Source organism: Trichosurus vulpecula, chromosome 1 (genome assembly GCF_011100635.1).
Source record: "Trichosurus vulpecula isolate mTriVul1 chromosome 1, mTriVul1.pri, whole genome shotgun sequence".
In the NCBI taxonomy this organism is placed as follows: Eukaryota; Metazoa; Chordata; class Mammalia; order Diprotodontia; family Phalangeridae; genus Trichosurus; species Trichosurus vulpecula.
In genome coordinates, this window is record NC_050573.1 from 403,877,002 (window position 1) to 403,901,300 (window position 24,299).

A 24,299-nucleotide genomic window follows, 5' to 3' on the forward strand; every position below is an offset into this window, starting at 1 on the left:
AGCACTATCACTGGTACTAGGAATGATATTTTTCAGACCATCTACAAAGACTTAACAGTTGGTTCTCTTCACGTGAGATCTTTGAACAAGGATCATTAAATTATTACATATTGCTATTGCACATTACATATTATTGAACATTATTAGAGATTTTAAAACAAAGGAAAAGATCATAAATACTATCATTAATCAAGAAAAGCATCTGAGAAGACCAGTAACTCTTCACCCAAATGCTTACTTTCTCATTTCCATAAAATCTTTATGAAAATGGACTGTGAAATCAACATGCATTTTTCCCTCGCAGAACACATACTAGATTATTAAAATGATAAATCAATACTGTAAAAAAAAACTCAACTAATTCCTAGATCTAAGATCTAAAATAAAGTATCACTGACAAAAAGAGGTCTTTTGAAATTCAAAATGCAGGAAATCTATGAGCCATCAAGTACAATGGAAGAAAATCCTGACCAAACTGGAGCCGAAAGGATTTTTAATAATTAAACTTATAGAACAATATTACTTGATATGTTTCTTTATGAACTTTTTGTGAAATCCTGTTCTAAGGGTATCGTTTGCAAATTTCCTTTCTTTCCCCCACTCATCTACAATTCTTAAGGACAACATCATCACCCCACCTTCTCTTTACTTCAAAGGTGACCTGAGGCTGAGATGGACCAATGAGATTAAGGAGAGGATTTCTACTTAGAATATTTTTCATTGAAGATTCCAAGAGAAGACTTTGGTCTTGGTCTTGTTCTTTCCAAGATTGCTCTTCAACTCTCTTCTTTCTTAACGATTTTAGATCTGCCAATAGAATTGTGGTATCATCACCGTCACTTTCTTCTTCAAAATCCTCATCTTCATCTGTTAGGAGATGATCTGCATCCAGGTTTACTTAAGGAATCTCATCTAACTGAGGTTTCTTAGACACAGCCAATTATGTTGTGGGCTCTTTAGTTGGACAATCATTTTTTTCTGTCGTAGCAATTTTCTTTTTCTTCTAGTTTTCTCCTGAATCATGGTTGTGAACCTCTTCAGGGGCATCCTGAGTAGTTTTTCAATTTTTATCTTTGTGTGAGAAGGTAGATCTCTGCTTGGATATTGTTTAGAAAGCTGACTCAAATCCTCTTCCATTTTTTCTCTTCCATCTCTTGCAGGTTCAAATGTAATCTTTGACACTGTTGTCTTCTTAAATATTTAGCCAAGTGAGGATCCAACAGCCTTCTGATGTTAGACCAGCACCATTACTCATCCTCCTTCCCACAACTCTCTGAAGAGCATAGTTTGGACTCAACAATCATTTGTTAAGTTCCTACTATGTTACAAGCACTGGGCTAAACCCTGGGAGTACAGAAAAAAAAGGTAAAAGACAGCTGTGCTCTCCAGTAGTTACTATTCTAATGGGGAGCTCTCAGACTAATGGCACATATTAAGTATCCCTGATGAAAATATAAACAAGGGACAGGCAGCCTTTCTCCAGAATTTTTTTTTATAATGGAACATATCTTTGTAGTCACACAACTGATTGAGAGGTATAGAATATATAAGATCCCATTGATTTTTATTGTTTCTTAAATATATAGAAGCATTTTGTCCATTAAAGCAAAATACAGCATTAAAGACTGCTTCAACAAGATGCTTCCTATGTATATGACAAGATGACAGAAGATTCCTTGAAAGATGCAGCTATGGAGATAGGCAACTTTGTTCAAAGATCCTCTGATTATCAATATCAAATGAGGCATGAAAGAGGGAGATGAGCTTCCATCATAGGATATGTCCCGTTCATAATGCAAATAGAAGAATAATTCCTTATGGATGATGACTCTCTCTAGATGATCTTGTTTATGGATAAAGTTATGCTGATTGAATAGCATTTAGGAACAATGTAGGAACTCCTTGATGAGATCAACAGCCATTCAAAAAAAGATATGCCTAATACAAGACAAGTGAATAAAGAATGAATATTGCCCAAATTAAGACCTCTAAATGGATGGCGCCAGCTATTGGTGCAACAGATAAATAAGGAGTTGTGCCCAGATTTGAAAAGGAAAAGATCAGCTGAGAAGTCATTTGGGAAATTGAACAAGGTCTTCAATTATTGCAAATCAGCTCCTAACTGGCAAAGAGCAACTTTTTAAATATCAATATTTTCTCAGTGGTGCTATAGAGCTGCAAACTATGAAACACTATTATCTCCAAATGACAGGCCAACCAAAAAGCAATGGAGAGAGAAGAGATAAAGTGGATGACAGTGGGATATAACATCACCAAATGAGAGTAAAAGATATTGTCAGGATGTGTGAAGTTGGAAAAAGAAGTAGATCAGCGTTAGGGAAAAACAGAGAAAACCTACATTTTATCCTAGAAGCCAAAGAATAGAAGAAGACCCTGGGGAAATCCTCCAGCATCCTGGGTAGATCTTCTACCAAAGACTTACTGTAAGGCACAGGCAATGATTACCTAGGGTAAAAAGATGTGGTCAGTTTGTTTGTAAGCTGTAGCCATAAGGGATTGCCACATGGGTGAAATCACCGATCCACTAAAGAATAGAATTGCAAATATTTGTAGTATGTTTCTTCTTTATCCTATTTCAGATCCTTTTAAAAGAAAGCAGGTATATTCAGGTGTCCCAATAGTCTTAGTGCATTTTTAAGCTACTAAAGTTATTTAGGCTTTGTTACATCATTTAAAGTTTAAACAGCTTTCATAGCTTAAAAATGCACTGAGACTTTTCAGACACCCTGGATATTAGTTGCCTGAGCTCCCTACGTTTTGCCTCTATAATATCCAATGATTCCCTTGGTTTTGGACCCTAGCTAACAACCAACCAACCCATCTCTCTTCTCAGTCCCTTGGACATCGATGACTCTATTAACCAGTCAGGCGGGCCCTTGAATATTATTTTTCTCCTCTCAATCTTCAGCCCAAGTTCCACCTTTTCCCATTAAGGATGATCCTTGCCTGCTCCCCCATCCCCATTTCCTTAATCCCTGGCAAGTGTAGATCCTGTCTTAGGCAACACTTGATAATATTGTGCAAGTCTATAACCAGATGGCTCCCAGCTGTTGTTATGGCTGGCTGCCATATTCCCATGATCCCAACAGGGGGCTCCAGAGGCCATGTAGCTATAATGGTAGTTGTCCCAGATTTCCCAACCACTAGCCACCCTACAGGGAGCACTAGAGTTCACTGAAGGACACATATTTCTGACTGAGGAAGTGCATGGAGGAAATGGAACTTTGGTCCCTGATAGCACTTGGGATCTCTAGACATTTACTGGGCAAGCCTAAGACCTCCCGTTGTATTGCACCCCTGAGAATTCTTCATAGATCAAAGTAGACTGTCCCCTGGGCCTTCCTAGTTCATAGAAAATAGCTCCACATCCTCTGGAGGACTTCCTGCTAACCTGGCTAAGTAGCAGGTCTGCTAGCATCAACAAGTAAAAGAGACCACCATAGACCATGCCCAATGCTGCCTAATGCCAAGTCAGAATTCGGCATGAAGTAACTCTGATGAGTTTTTAAAGGGTGTGGCTATACTCATTTTGGATGAATTATCCAGAGTGCACAGGGATACTAACCTGCTTGCCCTTTCTAGTGATGTGTGCACATAGAATCCTACCTCTCATACACATAGAAGCCCACCTCCTATCAGGGCCTTCCTTGTATCAGACCTTCTAGCTATCACACAGCCTACCTTCTGGGAGCCATTCCTGCAACCCAAGGGACATGGCACAGTTAGGGGAGCATTAGACTATTTCCCCCCTCTTATCCACTCCCCATTTTAGAGTTCCATTTAGACAGGGAGCCACCTACAGAACCCTGCAGAACAGTGAGGGCCTCTGTGGATAAGAGCACTGGACTTGGAGTCAGGAATACTTGAATTCAAATCCAGCCTCAGACACTTACCAGTTGTGTGACCTCAGGCAAGTAACTTAACCTCTGTCTGCCTTAGTTCCCTCCTGTAAAATGGGAATAATGAAAATAGCACCTACTACTAGAGTTGTTGTAAGAATCAAATTTGATGATATTTATAATTTGTTCAGTAGCGTCAGACTCTTTGTGACCCCATTTAGGTTTTTCTAGGTAAAGACACTGGAATGTTTTGCCATTTCCTTCTCTAGCTCATTTTACAGATGAGGTAACTGAGAAAAACAGGGTTAAGTGACTTGACCAGGGTCACACAGGTAGTAAGTGTCATGAGGTCATATTTGAACTCAGGTCCTCCTGATTCTAGAGCCAGTGTTCTATCTACCACACCACCTAGTTACCCCAAGTTTTGATAGAAGGAAAACTTCCTTATAATTAGGGATAAGAGCAAAATGAGTCATTTTAGGGGGTCAGTGGGTATCCTTAACTAGAAATCTTCAAATAAAGTCCAGTAGTCTGTCCTGTCAGTTGTAGAAGGGATTCTTGTACGGATTTGGGTTGGACTAGATGGTCTCTAAAGTTCCATCCATTTCTGAGATTCTGTGACTCTCTACAACGGTGCTAAACTCAAATATTAGGGGCCACTAAACCTTATATAAGGATCCCTGTGGGCTCCATGTTGATTTAGAAAAACACATATTAAGATTATCTATTCCATTGTATTTTTATTTACTTTGTTAATTATTTCCCAATTGCATTTTATAGTTGGGTGGCACTTGTGGTCCACAGAAGCAGTATGTTTGACACACCTGCTCCACGATACTTGAGGAGAAGAGATCAGGTCTAGCTTTCCATTCTTAATGTCTGCAACAGACCTTCATAGAAATGAACAGAAAGGGGTTGTAGGTCCCTTTCCCCCCATCATTCAGGTAGTAAGCCCTGTGATCTACTCTCTGGCACTACCCTCCTCATTCCATATCCCGGTGATGTTATACTGATCTTTACTACAATAGGCTTCTCTCAATTTCTAGACCCTTTTCTCTAAGTCCTCACCCACACCAACTAATGAAGACAAAGAGGAATAAGATTTTGTGGGAGTATTTTCAATTCTCAGAGGCATCACGGCTGCTATGGGGCCAAGGAGGGGACATGGGAAACAGTGTATGATGTCCACACCCAAAATTTGACAGAGGCCTTTGACCAACTCCCTCTCATCAAATCTCTTAAATAAATAGGATCAAATTCAAGGAAAACAGTCAAGTCAGAATGCATTTATTAAGCATCTACTATGTGCTACATGCTGCATTAAGCGATGGGGATACAAAGAAAGGCAAAAAACAGTCTCTGCTCCCAAGGATTTCACAATCTGATGCAAGAGACAACATGAAAACAACTATGTTCACCCAAGATGTAGATGCAGATATATATGATATATGTATAATAAATTGGAGATGAGTTCAAAGGAAGGCACTAAGATTAAAGAATACTAAGAAAGGCTTCTTGCTGAGACTTTAGCTCAGACTTTGATGAAATCAGGGAAGCTAGGAGGCAGCAATGAGGAGAAAGAGAGACTCTAGTCATGGGGGATAGCCAGAAAGGAAATGCCTGGAGTTGGGAGATGGAATATTATGTGTGAGGAACAGCCAGGAGGTCAGTGTCATTGGATTGTAGAGTTTGTGGAGGGGAGTAAGGTGTAAGAAGACTGGAAAGGTAGAAGAATCTAAGTTATGAAAGGCTTTGAATGTCAAATAGAGGGTTTTATATTTGGTCATGGAAGCAATAGGGAGGTACTGGAGTTTACTAAACGGGAGTGGGGCAGGGGGTATATTTTATAGTGGATAGAGAGCCAGCTCAGAGTCAACAAGGCCTGGGTTCTAGACTCCGGCTAACACATACTAGCTGTGCTACTCCAGGCAAGTACTTAACCTCTCAATGTCCCAGGAGACTCTCCGAGATTATAAATTACAGAAAATGTTCTAATCAGTACTGGTAAAGGGAGCTTTCTTACTAAGAGTTATCTTCATCAATGGAATCATAGGTGGAGTTCCACCCCAAACTCTGGGAAACATCTTGAATTGAGACAGTGTTAAGTTTTTTTGCATCTCTATGTTCCATCACCCCAATGTTTGGCAGATTCCCTCAGCTTTGACTCTGACCAGCAACTGACCCATTCCTTGGATAAAGGAGCCCCACATTCTCTTTGGTTAACAGATCATCCTGGTCTTTGGATTACACTTTCTCTCCCTCCATCATCAGTCTCATTTTCCCCAAGCCCTGTGGTAAGGATTACCCTTAATTTTCCCCATTCTCCTTCCTTCTTCCCTGAAGATTTCTCTAATTACTGGCATATGCTCTCTGCCTCAAGCAGTACATGACTAATAAATCCTAAATTTTAAAAAACAAACAGCAACAAAAACTCCACTCTGTCTTCTATTAAGAAATGAAGACAAGAAGAGTTGCCCCTTCCCTTCGTAAATGCTACTTGGTGACTTCAGTAGTACATTAGGAATTCAGTGATGGGGGTGGGGAGAGGCAAAAGGAAAGGTTATAAGGTGAGCTTACACTGCACAAGAGACAATTTGGTATAAGTGAAAAAACACTGAATTTTTAGTCTAAGTACATGGATTCAGGCCCAAGATCTACAGATTTAGGGTACATCATTTAACTTCTCTGAACCTCAGTTTCCTCATTTGTAAAAGGAGAGGGCTGAGCTAAATGATCTTTAAGCTCAATCAGCATGAATTTATCAAGCACCTACTATGTGCCATGGACTGTGGTAGGCGCTAGGGGTGCAAAGACAAAAACAGAAACCGACCTGTCCCTCAAGGGACTTATATTCTATTGGAAGCAGTTGGAAATTGCCTTCTAGTACAGAGTCTATGATCCCTTCAATTCAATTAAGTAAATATGCTCCTTCTACATGCCAGGCATTGTGTGAGACACTCTCCCTGTCCTCAAGAACCTTACAATCTAGCAGAGGATCCCAAGAGCTGATCCTTTGCTTTCAGCAACAAAGTGATGATCACATGCTCAGTTAAATTTCCAACACAGACTATACCAAAACAGTAGTTGGGCAGTGAACTATAGGATGGCACCTGTCTGTTGACCATCCAAGAACAGTGGAAAAGCACTGGATTTGAGGGCAGAGGGCCCAAGGTCAAGTGCTAGCTCTACTATTTTTGTGACCCCCAAGAAAATCTCTTCACTTCTTTGGCTTTCAGTCTCATCATCATTAGATTACAAGCTCCTTAAGGATGGGGACTGACTTTTGCCTCTTTTTGTATCCCCAGTACTTAAGTGCCTGGCACGCAGTAAGCACTTAATAAATGTTAGTTGAATTAAATTGATAAAATAAGGAGGTTGAATCAAATTACCTCTAAGAGCTCCTCTAACTCTAAATCCTGTGTCCCTAGGAACTGAAATTAACTTGTCAAAGGCTAATCATAGCTCAGCACAAAGGCATTATTAGCACAGTAGGTGGGGAGAGCAAGGGAACTCTACAAACAGGAAGCAGGATGGCTAATACTATGTCTTGTATACTAAGCAAAACCTCTAGCCCTGGACACTTCTTCAAATAGTGGCTAATTACTGTGAACTTCGATATACACGAAATCAAGAAATGGTCACAGGTCACCTCTAGTTCATTTGTACATCATTCTCTTCAGGTTTTGAAGGACAATGTGATATAGCGGGGGGGGGCACTGGGTTTATTAATAATAGCAGCTATTGTGCTTTATAAATACCATCTCATTTGTTCTTCAACCCTGTGAAGCAAGTGCTATTGTCATCCTCTTTTTTACAGATAAGGAAACTGAGGCTGAGAGCAGTGAAGGGACTTGCCCAGGGTCACCCACCTAATCATGTCTGAAGCAAGTTTCTAACTCAGGTATTCCTGAGTCCAGGTGAGACACACTATCCACTGTGCCACGTACCTACCTCTCAAATTTCATGTTCTTACTTTGTTCCCTTAACCGAGTTGACTTAGCCTCTCTGAGCTAAAATAGGCTAAAATGAAGAGGTTGAAAGTCTTTCTAAGGTCTTTTCCAATTCTAAAATTTTATGAAACAACTATGATATTGTGCAGATTTAAATACCATAATGATGTTATAAATACTATATATGCATATATATATATATTTAAATCTCAAATGATCCTTAGACTATGACATAAAGCAACATAGCATTGTCTTTTATCCAGAAAAATATCACCATCTTATACACAAGAGCTGAAAGAAAAGGTGTTGATCCGCATGTTCACCAGACATCTGAATGGCTCCATTGTACCTGGAGGGTTAGGGATGAATAAAAAGAAGGAACAGGATCACACAGGTGGTGATATACTTCAGAGGAATCAAACATGGTTTACAATATTCCTGAATGCAGCCTGAACCAGATTAAAATATAATTGGGAAATATTTAACAAAATAAATAAAAATACAGTAGAACATAGAAAACACACTTAAAAACGAAGTCGATAGACAGCCCGCAGAGATCAGTTTCTGTTTGAGTCTGACTACTGAGCCATTTCATAGTATATGCACTCTTCTTAAGAACATAGTATGTACTTGGTAATTATGACTATAACTACCTCATATATCACACCAACACAGAATCTGTCAAGCAAATAGCTGAATACACCCAGCTAATGTCTTTCTTTCTTTTCCCTTTCCCTTTCTCCCATTCTCTCTCTCTCTCTCTCTCTCCCCTTCCCTCCCTCCCTCTCTTCCTCCCTCCCTCCCTCTCTCTCTCTCTCTCTCTCAGCATAAAGAGGAATTACAAAGGTTAAGAGTACACACTGTCCCTGCATTCTAGATATACTTCCTGGTTCAGGGTTCGCTAAGCCTCTTGGCTCAAGCAGTATGGATCTGATCCTGAGGGCTGACTCAGAAAGGTCATTTTCTCCCTTTGGTTTATTATGCCCCCACCTGCAGTTTACTCTGGGACAGTTTCTAAATATAACTTCCTCCCCTGCTCCCGCCCCCACTTCACTTCTGCATTTCAGAGTCTTCACAATTAGGCTCCCATGTACCTTTTTGGGTTTTGTTCACATAGCCTTTCCTCCAACTCTATCCTATAGGAAAACCAGATTACTAGATGTTCCCCAAACTCAATGTCCTATCACTCATCTCCGGTCATTAGGCAGCTATGTGATGCAGTGCTGTGCTTGGAGTCAGGAAGTCTTTGAGGAGTTTAAATCTGGTCTTAGCTACTCACAAGATGTGTGATCCTAAGCAAGTCACTTAACTTCCATCTGCCTCCGTTTCCTCAACTGTAAAATGGGACTAAAAGCAGCACCTGTCTCCCAGGAGTTGTGAGGATCAAATGAAATATAACACAGACCACCCCTGCCCTCATATCCTGAAGGCTGAATAAGTCATGTTTCACCACTCCCTATGTGTTCTTTGGTACCCTTAAGGGAATTGGGGTGGGGGCAGTCTAGGTGTTCTGCCATTGGCTCTAACCTCTGTTGATGATGTCCCTTCAATAGTAAAGGGTTGTCCTATGCACCCCTGATCCATTTAGCTATTAATGGTCAAATAGCTTTTACAAAGGGCTATTTACTTCCAAAGGTATAATCACAAACACCCCAGCACATGGGAGGAACAATCCCTCCTCTCCCTTTGCATCACCTGTCTCTGGGGATGGGAAGGTGATTAGGTTCTGAACTTAGTTCAGTTCTTATAGAGCACAGTCCCAGTTCCACATTCGAACCTCATCTCAGGTGTGAGTCCTAGCACCTGAGCTTCTCTGGGCTGTACCATCCCTCCTGTGATCCTGACTCTGAGGTCAGCATGGCCCTAACTCCCTGGTTCTATGAGGTACCTGAAACCTGAAACAAACACCATAGATCAGAAACAAATCCCCGTCCCCCTCCCCAGGCCCGTTTCTCAAAGCTGTGGTAAAGGAGGGAGATCAAGGGAAGGAAGTCCTACCCCTCTCATGGGTTTAGTTCATGGGGTCTGTGCTGTGGGTACTCTCGGTGAATGCTCAGGAAGGAAGGGCACACAAGAAAGAATGGCTGAAAAGGGGGACTTCTTCCATCTTAATAGTTTTAAAGACACTGGCAGCCAATCAAAGGAGACTACCTCTGCCTATGTAGTAGAGGCAAAGAAGTTTTCATGCTAGGCAGTTGGGACATACTCCGAAAGCCCCTTAAGAGTGCCTCCAACTTAGGGAGACTGGGTATGTCCGGACAAGCCCAGTTTACAGAGATGATGTTCGTAAAGTGCTTAACAGTGCCTGGCACATAACCAGTGCGTAATAAATGCTTCTTTCCTTCTCTCCTCTGCCCATCCCGATCCTCCTGGGCAGATAAGGAACTCTCCCCTCATCTCAGGGTTCCTCCAGAATGCTTAGCTCTCTTCAAGGCTCAGCTCAAATGTCTTTTCTTCTCCTCCCTGAGAACACTTAACAGAGGCAGGATCTAACACTGACCAACACTTGAGACTCTGTCCTCAATTTTTACTAGAGGTCTATGATCGTTCCTTTATCCTCCCATTCCCTGCTTTGTATTACACTTATTTGTATGTAGGTTGTGTCCCAAACCCCAGCAAAATATATAAGCTCCTTGAGACAGGTTCATTTTTTTTCCTTTCTAACCCAGTACCAAGCACATTGCATGTTTTTAATAAATATTTGACTTGATCGAATTAGGGAATTGTAAAATGGCATCCTGGGCAGAACTTATGGCATATGAATGCCCAAGCAGCTGGGATGTGAGGCTCAGTTTCCCAAGGGCTCCAGTAACTGATCTCTATTTAGATGAGAGGAAAGAAAACTGTTGGGAGTCAAGAAGCCTACAAGAGAGTCTATACCAGAAACCAGCTGCATGACTTTGGACATGCCACTTCCTTTTTCTGAAAGGATAAAAATTTCATCAATTTCCTCATCTAGAAAGTGAGTGGGTTGAAGTGGATGACCTCTATGGTCCCTTCAGCTTTGTTGCCATAATTGTGGTACAGGTGGCCCAGTGGACAGAGCACTAGGTCAAGAGTTGGGAAGACCAGAGTTCAGATCCCACTTAGCTAGCTTGGGCAAGTCACTTAACCTCTCTTTGCCTCGGTTTCCTCCTCTTCAAAATGGGGATTCCTCATGGAGTTTTTGTGAGGATCAAATGAGATATTTGTAAAAAGTGCTTAGTATGGTACCTGGCACCTGTTAGGACCTATATAAATGAATATTCCCTTCCTTTCTCCGTTGCTCTAAGGAACGTATATAAGATTCTTCACAGCATTAAGATTCTATGATTTAGTTTTTTGTATTTGTAGGTATTTTCCCTCCCCCTAATAATAAATTATACAGGGATCATTTGCTCTCAGAATCTCCAGGCTATGATCTCCACATTCAAGTGCATTGCCCCATCCTTCTGGAGCACGTTGATGAACGGAATGACAAGTCCAAACTAGGGGCAAAGTTCTGTGGCTTTAGAAGAACTCCGGGGCATCAGGAAACAAGTGAGTAGTGTTGGAACAGCCTCCATTCCTGGCTTCTGCTGAGTATCTGATCCTGGGTCTGGCTTCCAAGATTTCCATGGCCTGTCACAGAAATGATGAATCATTTAGGAGATCCCCAGAATTTCTCAACATATTTTTGTAACTGTTGCACAAAACAGGATAGAGTAACTTGATATGTGGTCATCTTTCAGGTATCAGTTCAGTTTTTCATTTTCCATTTCAACCAAACAGGGCAAGTTCAGGGATGTTTCTTTCACATCTAAATTGCACATTATGTATTGTCTACTCTCAACCCCCGCTAATCCTTTTCTAATATCTCTGGGATACAAAGTCTGTTCTATATCTAATATATGCATTGTTACCTAGGAAGCTTGCATGGGAACTGGGGACCAATTTCTACAAATGGATCAGGGTACAACTCCTGCCCTCTTCCAGAAATTTAAAATGTAGAAATAAACCAATGAAACACTAAAGAAGGTAGGAAATTGTATGTGGTATATACTTCTCCAAATTCCCGATTTTGTTCTGTCCTAGGGAAGACTTCCAAATCAGGCATTCAGAGAGAAAGTAGGGAAAAGAATTGAAGCTGAGCATCTATTGCTTGCCACAGAGAAGGTTCGGATATGATCTTCAGATTAGTTTTGAGTGTGGCCCACAACTCTACAATATGTGACCAGCATTTCTGTGAAGAAATGGTGTTTTGGAAGAAAACAGATTGTAACAGCACTGTACTGCCCACTTTCCCTTGGTTTATTTTGTAACAATGTCAGACTTTGATTGAGACCCCAGAAGTGCAACTGTTCCTATCCTCACACATACCACTCCTGGTCCTTCCATGGCCTTCAAATGCTGGGTGGATTTAGAACTCCTCTCAGACCCCTGAAGAGCAATGAGGGTGGTCAGGAGGACTGGTGGGAATCAATTGAACTAAACTCTCCATGGAGTAAGCCTTTTTTTTTTCTTTCCAAACCCAAAGTATTTATTATATATTCTTTCTTTAAAGACACTTTTATTGATGTGTTTTGTTTTTACATTTCAAACATTTACAGATTACTCCTACTCTGAGAGAGAGGTCTCTTGTAACAAAGTAAAAGTTATGTAAAACTAATAACAGTGACCTCATCTGAAAGTGCATGCAACATTTCACATTTGTAACACACACACACACACACACACACACACACACACACACCCCTATTTAAAAAATTTTAAAAGGAATCTATTTTATTTCCCCCTCAACCCTGACCTCATTAAGAAAAAAAAAAGAAATGAAAAAAACAGAATTTTTGTAACATCTATGCATAGTTAAGCAAAACAAATTCCTTCAATGGCTGTATGCAATATGTGTATATGTCTCATTGTATACCCTAAATTGTTTAACTGTCATGGATAGCATGCTTCATCATCTGATTTCTGGAATCATGAATGATTATAAAGACCATAGGTTTTATAGCTTTCAAAATTGTTTTTTTTACAATATTATTATCATATAAATTGTTCTCCTGGTTCTGCTCATTTCATTCTTTATCATTTTATAAAAGTCTTCAGAATTGTTTATTTTTATAACACGACAGTATAAATCACTTTTCTGGTTCTGTTTACTTCACTCTGTTTCAATTCATATAAAATTTTCCCTATCTTTTTGAAGTCATCTATTTCCTCATTTCTTATAGCAAAATAGTGTTTCATTACATTCGTACATCACAGTTTATTCAGCCCTTCCTCAATTATTGGATATCCTCTTATTTTTTATTTTTTTGGCACTACAAAAGAAGCTGCCATTAGTATTTTCATGTACAAATGACTTGTTCCTCTTTTTTCATTCTTTTAGGGATAGAACTAGTAGTGATCTAGCTGGGTCAAAATCACTCTTTCTTAATTTTTTGTGTATAATTTCAAATTGCTTAACTGTTTTCTTTATTTTTGTCAAATATTTTATTTTTTCCAATTACATATAAAAAATTTAACATTTGTTCTTTTTAAATATTGAGTTCTGTATTCTCTCTTACTCTTCCTCATTGAGAAGGCAAGCAGTTTGAAATAGGCTATGTGTGTGCAATCATGCAGAACATATTTCCATATTAGTCACGTTGTAAAAGAAAACATAGACCAAAACCAAACCAAAACAAATAAAATAAAGGAAGTTTAAAACAAAGTATGCTTCAATTTGTATTTAGTCTCTATCAGTTCTTTCTCTGGAGGTAGTTAGCATTTTTCATCATGAGTCCTTTGGAATTATCTTAGATCACTGCTTTGCTGAGAATAAGTCATTCACAGTTCATCACTTACAATGTTGTTCTTACTATGTACAATGTTCTTCTGGTTCTGCTAGCTTCACTCTGTATCAGTCACATAAGTCTTTCCAGGTTTTTCTCAAATCATTCTGCTTATTATTTCTTATAGCATAATGGTATTCTAAAATATCACAACTTGTCAGCCATTCCCCAACTGATGGGCATACCATCAATTTCCAGTTCTTTACCACCACAAAAACAGCCTGTATAAATGCTTGTGTACATATAGGTTCTTTTCCTTTTTTTAAAAAAAATCTCTTGGGGTTACAGACCTAGTAGTGGTATTGCTGGGTCAAAGGGTACATACAGTTTTATAGCCCTTTGGGCATAGTTCCAGATTGTTCTCCAGAATGTTTGGACTAGCTCACTACTCCACCAACAATGCATTAGTGTCCCAGTTTTCCCATATCCCCTCCAACATTTGTCATTTTCCTTTTCCGTCATATTAGCCAATCTTATAATTGTGAGATAGGATCTCACAGTTTTTTTAATGTGCATTTCTCTAATCAATATATTGCTGTAATCTCCTTGCTAGTGTTTTATTTAGAATTTTTGCCTCAATATTCATTAGGGAAATTGGTCTGTAGTTTTCTTTCTCTGTTTTTGCTCTTCCTGGTGTTATTGATGTCATAAAAGGAATTTGGTAGCACTCTTTCTTTGCCCTTTTTTCTAAATAGTATATATAGTATTGGAATTAATTGTTCTTTAAATGTTCGGTATAATTTACCCACGAATCCATCTGGTCTTGGAGATTTTTTCTTAGGAAGGTCATTGATGACTTGTTTCTCTAATACAGAGTTATTTAAATATTCTATTTTGTCTTCTGCTAATTTGGGCAACTTATATTTTTGTAAACATCCATCCATTTCACTTAAATTGTTAGATTTGTTGGCATATAATTGGGAAAAATATTTCCTAAGTGCTTCAATTTTCTGTTCATTGATGTGAATTCACCTTTTTCATCTTTGATACTGGTAATTTGATTTTTTTTCTTTCTCTAAATCAAAATAACCAATAGTTTATCAATTTATTTACTATTTCATAAAACCAGCTCCTAGTTTAATTATTAGTTCCATGGTTTTCTTACTTTCAATTTTATTAATCTCTCCTTTGATTTTTCAGGATGTCCAATTTGGTGTTCAATTGGAGATTTTTAATTTGTTCTTTTTCTAGTTTTTTTTAGTTGCATGCCCAATTCATTGATCTGCTCTTTATTTTATTAATGTAAGCATTCAGAGATATAAATTTCCCCCTAAGTACTGCTTTGGCTGCAGCCCACAAAATTTGGTATGTTGTCTTATTATTTTCATTATATTTAATGAAATTGTTGATTCTTTCTATGATTTGTTCTTTGACCCACTCATTCTTTAGGATTAGATTATTTAGTTTCCAGTTAATTTTTAATCTATCTTTCTATAGCCCTTTATTGAATGTAATTTTTATTGCATTATGATCTTAAAAGGATGCCTTTATTATTTCTGGTTTTCTGCATTTGGTTGTGAGGTTTTATGCCTTAAAACGTGGTGAATTTTTGTGTAAGTTCCATGTACCACTGAGAAAAAAGTATATTACTTTCTATTCTCATTTAATTTTCTCCAGAGGTCTATCATGTCTAACTTTTCTAAAATTGTATTCATCTCTTTAACTTAATTCTTGTTTATTTTTTGGCCAGATTTATCTGGTTCTGAGAGCAGAAAGTTGAACCCTGCCCTACCCCAAGTATAGTTTTATTGTCTATTTCATCCTGTAATTCATTTAATGATTGCTTTAAGAATTTGGATGCTATGTGACCTTGGGCAAGACATTTAACCCCAATTGCCTTGCTTTCCCCCCTCAAAAAAAAAAGAATTTGGATGCTATATCATTTGGTGCATATATGTTTAGGACTGATATTACTTCATTGTCTATTATACCTTTCAGCAAAGTGTAGCTTTCCTGGTTATCTCTTTCAATTAGATCTATTTTTGCTTTGTCTGAAATCATGATTGCCACCCCTGCTTATTTTTTTACTTCAGTTGAAGCATAATAGATTCCGCTCCAGGCCCTTATTTTTACTGAGTCTCTTTGCTTCAAGTATGTTTCTTATAAACAAAATATAGTAAGATTCCAGTTTTTCTTATCCACTCTGCTATTTTATAGATGAGTTCATCCCATTCACCTTCACAGTTATTATTACTCAGTGTGTATTTCCCTCCATCCTTTTTTTTAATCCTGTTTGTCCTTCTCTTTATTTCTCCTTTCAGCCTGTCCATCTTCAAAAGTGTTTTGCTTCTGACCACTGCCCCCCTCAATCTACCCTCCCTTCTGTCAGCCCCCACCTTCTCTTATCCTTCTACTTCTCTGTAGAGTAGGGTAAGACAGACTTCTATACCCAACTAAGTGTGGATGTTATTCCCTCTTTGAGGCAATTACAATTAGAATTAAGTTTCAAGCCTTTCTTGCTACCACCCCCTATCTTCCTGCCACTGTAAAAGTTCTTTTGTGCCTCTGGTGAGACAGTTTACTACATTCTACCTCTCCTTTCCTCCTTCTCCCAGTGAATCCCTCTTTCTCACCCTTTAATTTTATTTTTTTAGATCATCCCATCATAGTCAACTCTCTGTTTATGTACATTCCTTTTAACTGTCCTAATAATGATAAAGTTCTTAGGAATTACAGGTATCATCTTCCCATATAGGAACATAAACTGTTGAACCATACCAAGTGCCTTATGATTTCTTTTTCATGTTTACCTTTTTGTGCTTCTCTTGAATCTTGTATATGAAAGTCAGATTTTCTATCTAGTTCTGTGTTTTTTGTCAATATGGAAATGTTTCACATGAATGCACATGTATAACTTATATCAGATTGCTTATTATCTCTGGGAGGGGAGAAGAACAGGGAGGGGTAGAATTTAAAACTTAAAACTTAAAAAAAGTTAAGAACTATTTTTACATATAATTGTGGGAAAATAAAATATTTTTTTAAAAAAAGAATGCTTGAAAGTCTTCAATTTCATTAAATATCCATTATTTCACCTGAAGGATTATGTTCAGTTTTTCTGGGTATGTGATTCTTGGTTGTAATCCTAGCTCCTTTGCCTTCCAGAATATCATATTCCAAGCCCTGGAGTCCTTTAGCAGAAATGCTAAATCTTGTGTTAACTTGACTGTGGCTTTACGATATTTGAATTGTTTCTTTCTGGCTACTTGAAATATTTTCTCCTTATCCTGGGAGTTCTGGAATTAGCTATTATATTCCTGGGAGTTTTCATTTTGGGATCTCTTTCAGAAGGTGATTGGTGGATTTTTCATCAGAGAAGTTTTCCTTTATAATTTCTTGAATATAAAATTTACGTTCTTTTTTTATCATGGCTTTCAAGTAGTCCAGTAATTCTTAAATTATCTATCCTTGATCTGTTTTCCAGGTCAGTTTTTTATGAGATATTTAACATTTTCTTCAATTTTATTTTCATTCTTTTGACTTTGTTTTATTGTTTCTTGAAGTCTCATGGAGTCATTAGCTTCTAGTTTTCCAATTCTAATTTTTAAGGAATTATTTTCTTCACTGAGCATTTCTACCTCCTCTTTCATTTAGCCAATTCTGCTTTTTAAGGAGTTCTTTTCTTCAGTGAAATTTTGCACATTCTTTTCCATTTCACCAATTCTATTTTTTTAGAAGTGCTTCTATTCATTGAATTTTTGTGCCTCTTAACATTTGGCTTATTCTATTTTTTAAGGTGTTATTTTCTTCAGTATTTTTTATGTCCCCTTTACCAAGCTGTTGAATTTTTTTCATGACTTTCTTGCATCATTCTCATTTGGTTTCCCAATTTTTCCTCTACCTCTCTTACTTGGTTTTTAAGATTTTTTTTAGCTCCTCCAAGGCCTGAGAGCAATTCACATTTTTGTTTGAGGTTTTGCATGTAGCTGCTTTGGTTTTATTGTCTTCTTCCGAATTTGTGTTTTGATCTTCCCTGCCACCATAGTAATTTACTTCAGTCATGTTTTTTTCATTGTTGTTGTTTGCTCATTTTTCCAGCTTATTTCTTGAGTTTTAACTTTATGTTAAAGTTGGACTCTGCTCCCAAGGTGTAGGAGGGCACTGTTCTAAGCTTCAGGTTTTTTGTGTTGCTCTTTTCAGAGCTGGTTCTGGGGCTTTGTAAGTTTTCAGTTCTTCCAAGGTGGTATGATCTAAGGAGAGGTTAATGCTCTCTTGGCCTGAGCTCTGGTCTGTGAGCAACCACAAACATTCTTTTCTGCCCTAGAAAAGAGACCAGGGTCACCACTTCTGCTAGTGCTTTCTTTTGTCTTGAGACTGCAACCCAGTGAGAACAAAGGGTGCCCTGTAATCTCCTTCTGACCGCTTTCCAAACCCCCTACTGTTTGTGAGCTAAGAGCTCTGGAAATCACTCCTGCTGATTCAATAGCCCCCAATGTCTGTTGCTGGCTTGCTGGGCATACAGCCTAGGCTGGTGTGGTCTATGTTGGACTGCACTCCATTTTCACCCCAATGAAACAGACCTTTCCTGCTGAACTTCCAAATTATCTTAGGCTGGAAAAAGTATTTCACCCCATCCTTTTGTTGGTTCTGCTATTCCAGAATTTATTTTGAGGTATTATTTTAATGTTGTTTGGAGGTGAATTGGGGAGTCCTCAGGCAAAATTGGGGGTTCCACCCCAATTGTTGAAATTCTGTTTCTTCTTTAGTCGTTGTTTTCTGATTCTGCCTACTTCTCTCTGAATTAGTTCATATGAATTGCCCCCTTTCTCTAAATTCTTCATATTCATTGTTTCTGATAATAGTAATATTCCATTGTAATCATGTACCATTATTTGTTTAGCTGTCCCCAAGCTGATTAGCACCTACTTTGTTTCCAAATCTTTGCTCCTACAAAAAGTTCTACTATGAAAGTTGTTGTTTAAATGAGATCTTTCCTTCTGCCTTTTACTTCCTCAGGGCATATGCCTAACAGTAGAATCTCTATGTCAAAGGATATGACCATTTTAGTCAATTTTTAGAATAATCCCAAATTGCTTTTCAGATAGGTTAGGGCATTTCACAGTTCCTTCAATAATGTAATCATGTGTCTGTCTTCCTGTGGCTTCTCTAATATTTATTATTTCTACTTTTTGGTCATTTTTACCAATTTGCTAGGTATAAGGTGAAACTTTAGAGTTGGTTTTATTTGTACTTCAGTATAATTGCTGATTTAAGCAAACTTTCATATGTCTGTTAATAGTTTTCAAGTCTTATGAGAACTATTTCTTTATCTCCTCTGACTACTTTCTTCATCTCCTCTGACTATTTGTTCATTGGGGAATGGTCATTGGTCATATATTTTTGTTACTTCCCAATATATCTTGGATAAAAGATTTTTATATACTATAGATATCTGAGCAAATATTTTCCCAATTAAGTTTTCCCTTCTTATTCTAGCTGCATTTCTGTGCAAAAGTTCTCAATTTCATGTATTTGAAATGGCATATTTCATCTTTTGTGACCTTCTTTATCCCTCATTTGGCTAAGAATTCTGCCTCAACCATGGTTGTAAAAGATATCTCCCTCCATTTTCCTCTTCTTATATGATACAACCTTTTATATTAAAGCTGTTTATCTGTTTGGAATTTATTATGGTATATAATTTAAAACACTAGCTTAAATCTACTTTTGTCAAACTTTTTTCTAGTTTTCCCAACAGTTCCTGTCAAATAGGACAATCTCTTCCAAGTTGTTTATGTTATCAATTTATCAAACCCTAAATTAGTGAGTGTGATTTTCTTATTCTTTTAAATTTTTTTTTCAGTTGACAAGCATCTCCCTTTTCCCTTTCCACTTTCTATGCCACCCCCTGCCCCACCCAGGGTAGAAAAATAAAATAAAACCCTTGCAACAAATATGCATAGTCAAACAAAACACATTCCCATATTGGTCGTGTCCAAAAATATGTGTCTCATTCTGCATATCTAGTCCATTTCCTCTCTATTAGAAGGGGGGCAACATTAGTTCTCTGGAATCATGATTGATCATTGTGTTGATTAGAGTTCTTAAATCTTCCAAAATTGCTTTTATAATATTGTTTTTATAGTATAACTTGTTTTTCTGATTCTTTCTGTTCTCTTCACTTTGCTTCAGTTCAAAGTGAGGTTCAAGTAATGCCCACTTCTCCTACTGTTTCCTCATTTGATAGACTTCAGCTTCTGCCCCCTATTATGTAAGGTAAGTCCTCTTATTCTTCTTTTTTGCTAAGCATACTCTCTTCTTCCCTTTCCTTGTTTAAAGATTATCAAAAAAATTTTAAAAAGCACTCCCAAGCTGTCAATTTTATTTGACTCTCTCCTTGACCCCTGCTGACATCAATGTTTTTGTGAGATACTTATATCAACCTTTTCTTTCCATTAGAATGTGAACTCTACATGCTTACAGGATCCTTTCCTATTGCTCATTTTTATTTACCTTTGTATGTTTCTATTTACTCCTATGTTTATATTTCAAAGTTTCTACTAAGCTCAAGTCTTTTCATCAGAAATGCTTGGCAGTTCTCTATTTCATTAAAGATTAATCCTCTCCCCCACTCCTCCTCACCTCATCCTCATAGGATTATCCTCAATTTTGCTGGGAAAGTTATTTTTGTCTATACACCTGCCTTTTGGTGCTTCATATTTCATGCTTTCTTCTTCTTTATAGTTGTAGCTGCTAAATCTTGTATGATCCTCATTGTGGAGTTTTGGTACTTAAACTTTTTCTTTCTGGCATTTTGCAGTATTTCTTCTTTGATTTGGAAGCATTGGATTTTGGCTATGACATCCCTAGGAGTTTTCATTTGGGAGTTTCTTTCAGGAGGTGACAAGTAGATTCTTTAAATTTCCACTTTTTCCTCTAGTTGTAAGAGGTTTTTTTTAATGCTTTCTCTAAATGTGCTATCCAGGCCTATTTTCTTGGTTTTGGCTTTTGGTGTGATTCTTAAATTTATTCTTAAAATGATTCTTAAATGATCTTTCCTTGATCTGTTTTCTAGGTCAGTTGTTTTTTATATGGAGTAACCTTATCTTCTTTTTTCAATCTTTTTATTTTATTTTAATATTACTTGTTGTTTCATGGAGTCATTAACTTTTGTTTGATACATTCTAATTTTCAGGGAGTCTGTTACCTGGGTAACTTGGGTTTTATGAAACTTGTGTTGAGCCAATAATTCTCTTTCCAAGTACCCCCTCAATAGCTCTAGTTTCTTTTCCAATTCTTACTTTCATTTATAATTTCATTTTCATTTATTTCTTTTACAATACAATTTTAATTCATTTTAAAACTCTAGAGAGTTGTACTTGTAGCTATCAATCATTCAGTATTTATTGAGTGATGGCTGTATACATAACATTGCATAGCACTGTCCAAAAGATCAATAAAATAACTATGTCTATAACTGTTTTGCATCATTTCTTTTAGAAATTTTAATTAATTTTTTGATGCTTTGCTTGTAGTATTTTGGAGTTTTTGTTTTATTAAACAAATGGCCTTATAGCCTTATTAGAGCTCTTTATCATTCTTGCTTAATCATTCTTCTAGTGATCTGCTGTTCACAACACAGCTGGACTATCTAGGAGCTCTGACTATTAACTCTGAGTTCCTGGACCTACTATTTGGGTGAAGGACTATATCCTCAATCATCTCTGGGCAATCCTGCACTGGAGTTCTAGGTCCTGAATCTCCACTGAGTTCATGCTCCTTGCCCTAAGCCTGGGCTGAGACTGAGTCTAAGATTAGTTCTGGACATCATTATGCTGCTGCCCTAGCTCAGAGCTCTGGGCAACAAATCTGTGATCCCAATGTACCCTTGTTATGTAGCTCCTGCCTTGTCACTTGCCTATACGGTGAATTTGTGTTCTTGGGCTGGAAAGATGACGCTTGCAGTATTTTCTTCAACTTCCCATTCACTGCTTTATCATATTTTCTTACATAATTATTGAAGTAATTGTAGTGTGGGAGATTGGGGGGCAGGGTGAGGACTGAGATGTACCTATTCATCTTATTCTGCCATGTTGGCTTTTTTCCTCTGATTCTCATGTTCCGTTGTTCTACTTTTCCACTTTTTAGCCAGTTCCAAATAGTTCTGCTGATTATCATTTTACAATACAACTTGAGATCTGGAAGTGCTATTATTACCCCATATTCCTAGTTATTTTCTTATTGCCCTAGAGATTCCAGACCTATTATTCCTCTATGCTAATTTGGTGATTATTTTGTCAAGTTCTAAAAAGTAACCCTTTGTTAGTTTGATTGGTATGGCACTAAACCTGAAAATTAATTAAGATACTGCTATGATTTTTGTTATATTAGCATGGCACAACCATGAGGAATTGACATCATTCTTTATTTCTTACACGAGTGTTGCATAATTATATTTCTGTCTTGGGTATATCTTTGTTATTGACTCCCAAATATTCTATGAATTAAAAAAATTATTTGGAGTATTTCCTTTCCTGTATTTTGTTAAGGTTGTGTAGAAATGCTGATAATTTTGTGGATTTATTTTGTACACTAGTACTTTATTGAGGTGATTGTCTCAATTAGTTTCTTTGCTGATTTTCTGGAATGTCAAAGGAGTGTTCTTTGTATTACTTCTGTATTTATTGGGGAAGCTTTTGTGTTTCTCCATTGAAAATAATACTAACTTTTGGCTTAAGTTATTTTTAATAATATGAAAAATGGCTTTTTTATGTCTTTGTTTTTCTGTTGTTGCTTTGGCAGGAATGAATTTTGTACTTTGTCAAAGACTTTGCATCTATGTATTTAGTCATGTGGATTGGGGCCTTTTGGTTTTGTTTTTAATATGATTAATTATATAAACACTTTTCCTACTGTTTAACCAAAATTTTATCCCTGGTATAAATCTAATTTAGCCATAATGAACAATTTTTGGATGCTATTTATATTTTATAGCAATATAACTATATAGTCTTTTTTGTTAGGATTTTATTTATAATTTTATAATTTATTTATAATTGGTGATTTAAGTATTGGGGCCATCAATGCTTTATAGTTTTGTTGGCATGCTTTTTTCTCAATTTGAGAGTAATTTAACACATCAAAGTATTTAGTTCTATAATGCTATGTCACAAGGTTTTTACTTGTACTATGAGTCTTTTTTTATCTTGCACATTCAGATTTACTCTATGTCTGCTGCAGAATAGATTTTTTTCTGAGCTCTTTGGATTGCTGATGTTTTCAAAAAATAACTACACCATCTTGCTGATCACATAATAGCCCTTGCAGGGCCATCTCCAGTCATCCTGATCTATATCTGACTGCTGGACCCAGAGGGCACTGGAGGAGGAAGTGAGGCTGGTGTCTTTGCACAGCCCTCCCTCACTTAAATCCAATTCACTTGCAAGTCATGGCATCATGTTCCTGATGTCATGGTCCTCTTTGAGAATGAAGGACAAACCACACACAACAACCCTTGTACTTGTAGCTATCAATCATTCAGTATTTATTGAGTGATGGCTGTATACATAACATTGCATAGCACTGTCCAAAAGATCAATAAAATAACTATGTCTATAACTGTTTTTTTAAAGATTGATTAATTTACTTTTAGTTTTCAACATTCACTTCCACAAGATTTTGAGTTCCAAATGTTCTCCCCATCTCTACCTTCCCCCTCCCCCAAGATGGTGTGCATTCTGATTACCCCTTCCCCCAATCTTCTCTCCCTTCTATCACACCCCCTTCTCTTATCCCCTTCCCTTCTATTTTCCTGTAGGGCACGATAGATTTCTATACCCCATTGCCTGTATATCTTATTTCTCAGTATAACTCTCTTTTTACAAACTAAAGTTGTAGATAAGACAGAATGTCTACCTCTATCTCTCTTTCTATCTCTTTCTATATCTCTATCTCTGTGACTATATCCATCTATATCTATATCTACATCTATATCTAACCTATATGTATTTATCTATAGCTCTCTGTTTATTTCTATGATTATGCCTCTGATTACATCTACATCATCTGATAATTATATCATCTATATCATATGATGTAGAGGTAAGTCTATAACATAAGAAAGGTCATGGGCAATATAAACAAATCTATATTTCTATACCTATATCTATATTTATATCACTCTCTATATGTATAGATATTTCTCTTTGTGTCCATGTTTATATCTATAGCTATCTCTTTATCTATCTCTTTATCTCTATGTCTATCCCTCTATCTCTGTTTCTATGTCTATATGATCTCTTTCTATTTCTATCTCTATCTCTAAATCTATGCTGTGTCTACAGAGTGTTCCTAAAGTCTGGACACATAGGCAAAAATGCGTATTTTCAAGAAATGAAATGAATGAAATTTTCAACAACATTTTATTTAATTGGAATATTAACAAATAACATCTTCAATATGATTTCTGTCATTTGTGATGCAAAGGTTGATGCGCTTTGCAAGATTCATGTGAACTCAATGCAATAGCTCCACATTGCCGTCAATTTTAGCACATTTATTCTTTATGCGTTCAATCAAGTGTGTTGCATCTGTGATTTTCATTGAGTACACCTTCTCCTTTAGCATACCCCAGAAAAAGAAGTCAAGAAGGCTAAGGTCTGTAAATATTCCAAATATTTCAAAATATGCATTTTGTCCCATGTGTCCAGACTTTAGGGATACCCTGTATATCTCTTTATGTCCATATCTACATA

The 24,299-nt window shown here is 37.2% G+C and overlaps 1 pseudogene; it reads right to left on the reverse strand.

The window, feature by feature from the left end:
- Nucleotides 1–519: 519 nt before the first annotated feature.
- The window catches only part of LOC118839104, a 134,996-nt pseudogene continuing 111,216 nt past the window's right edge, over nucleotides 520–24,299 (reverse strand).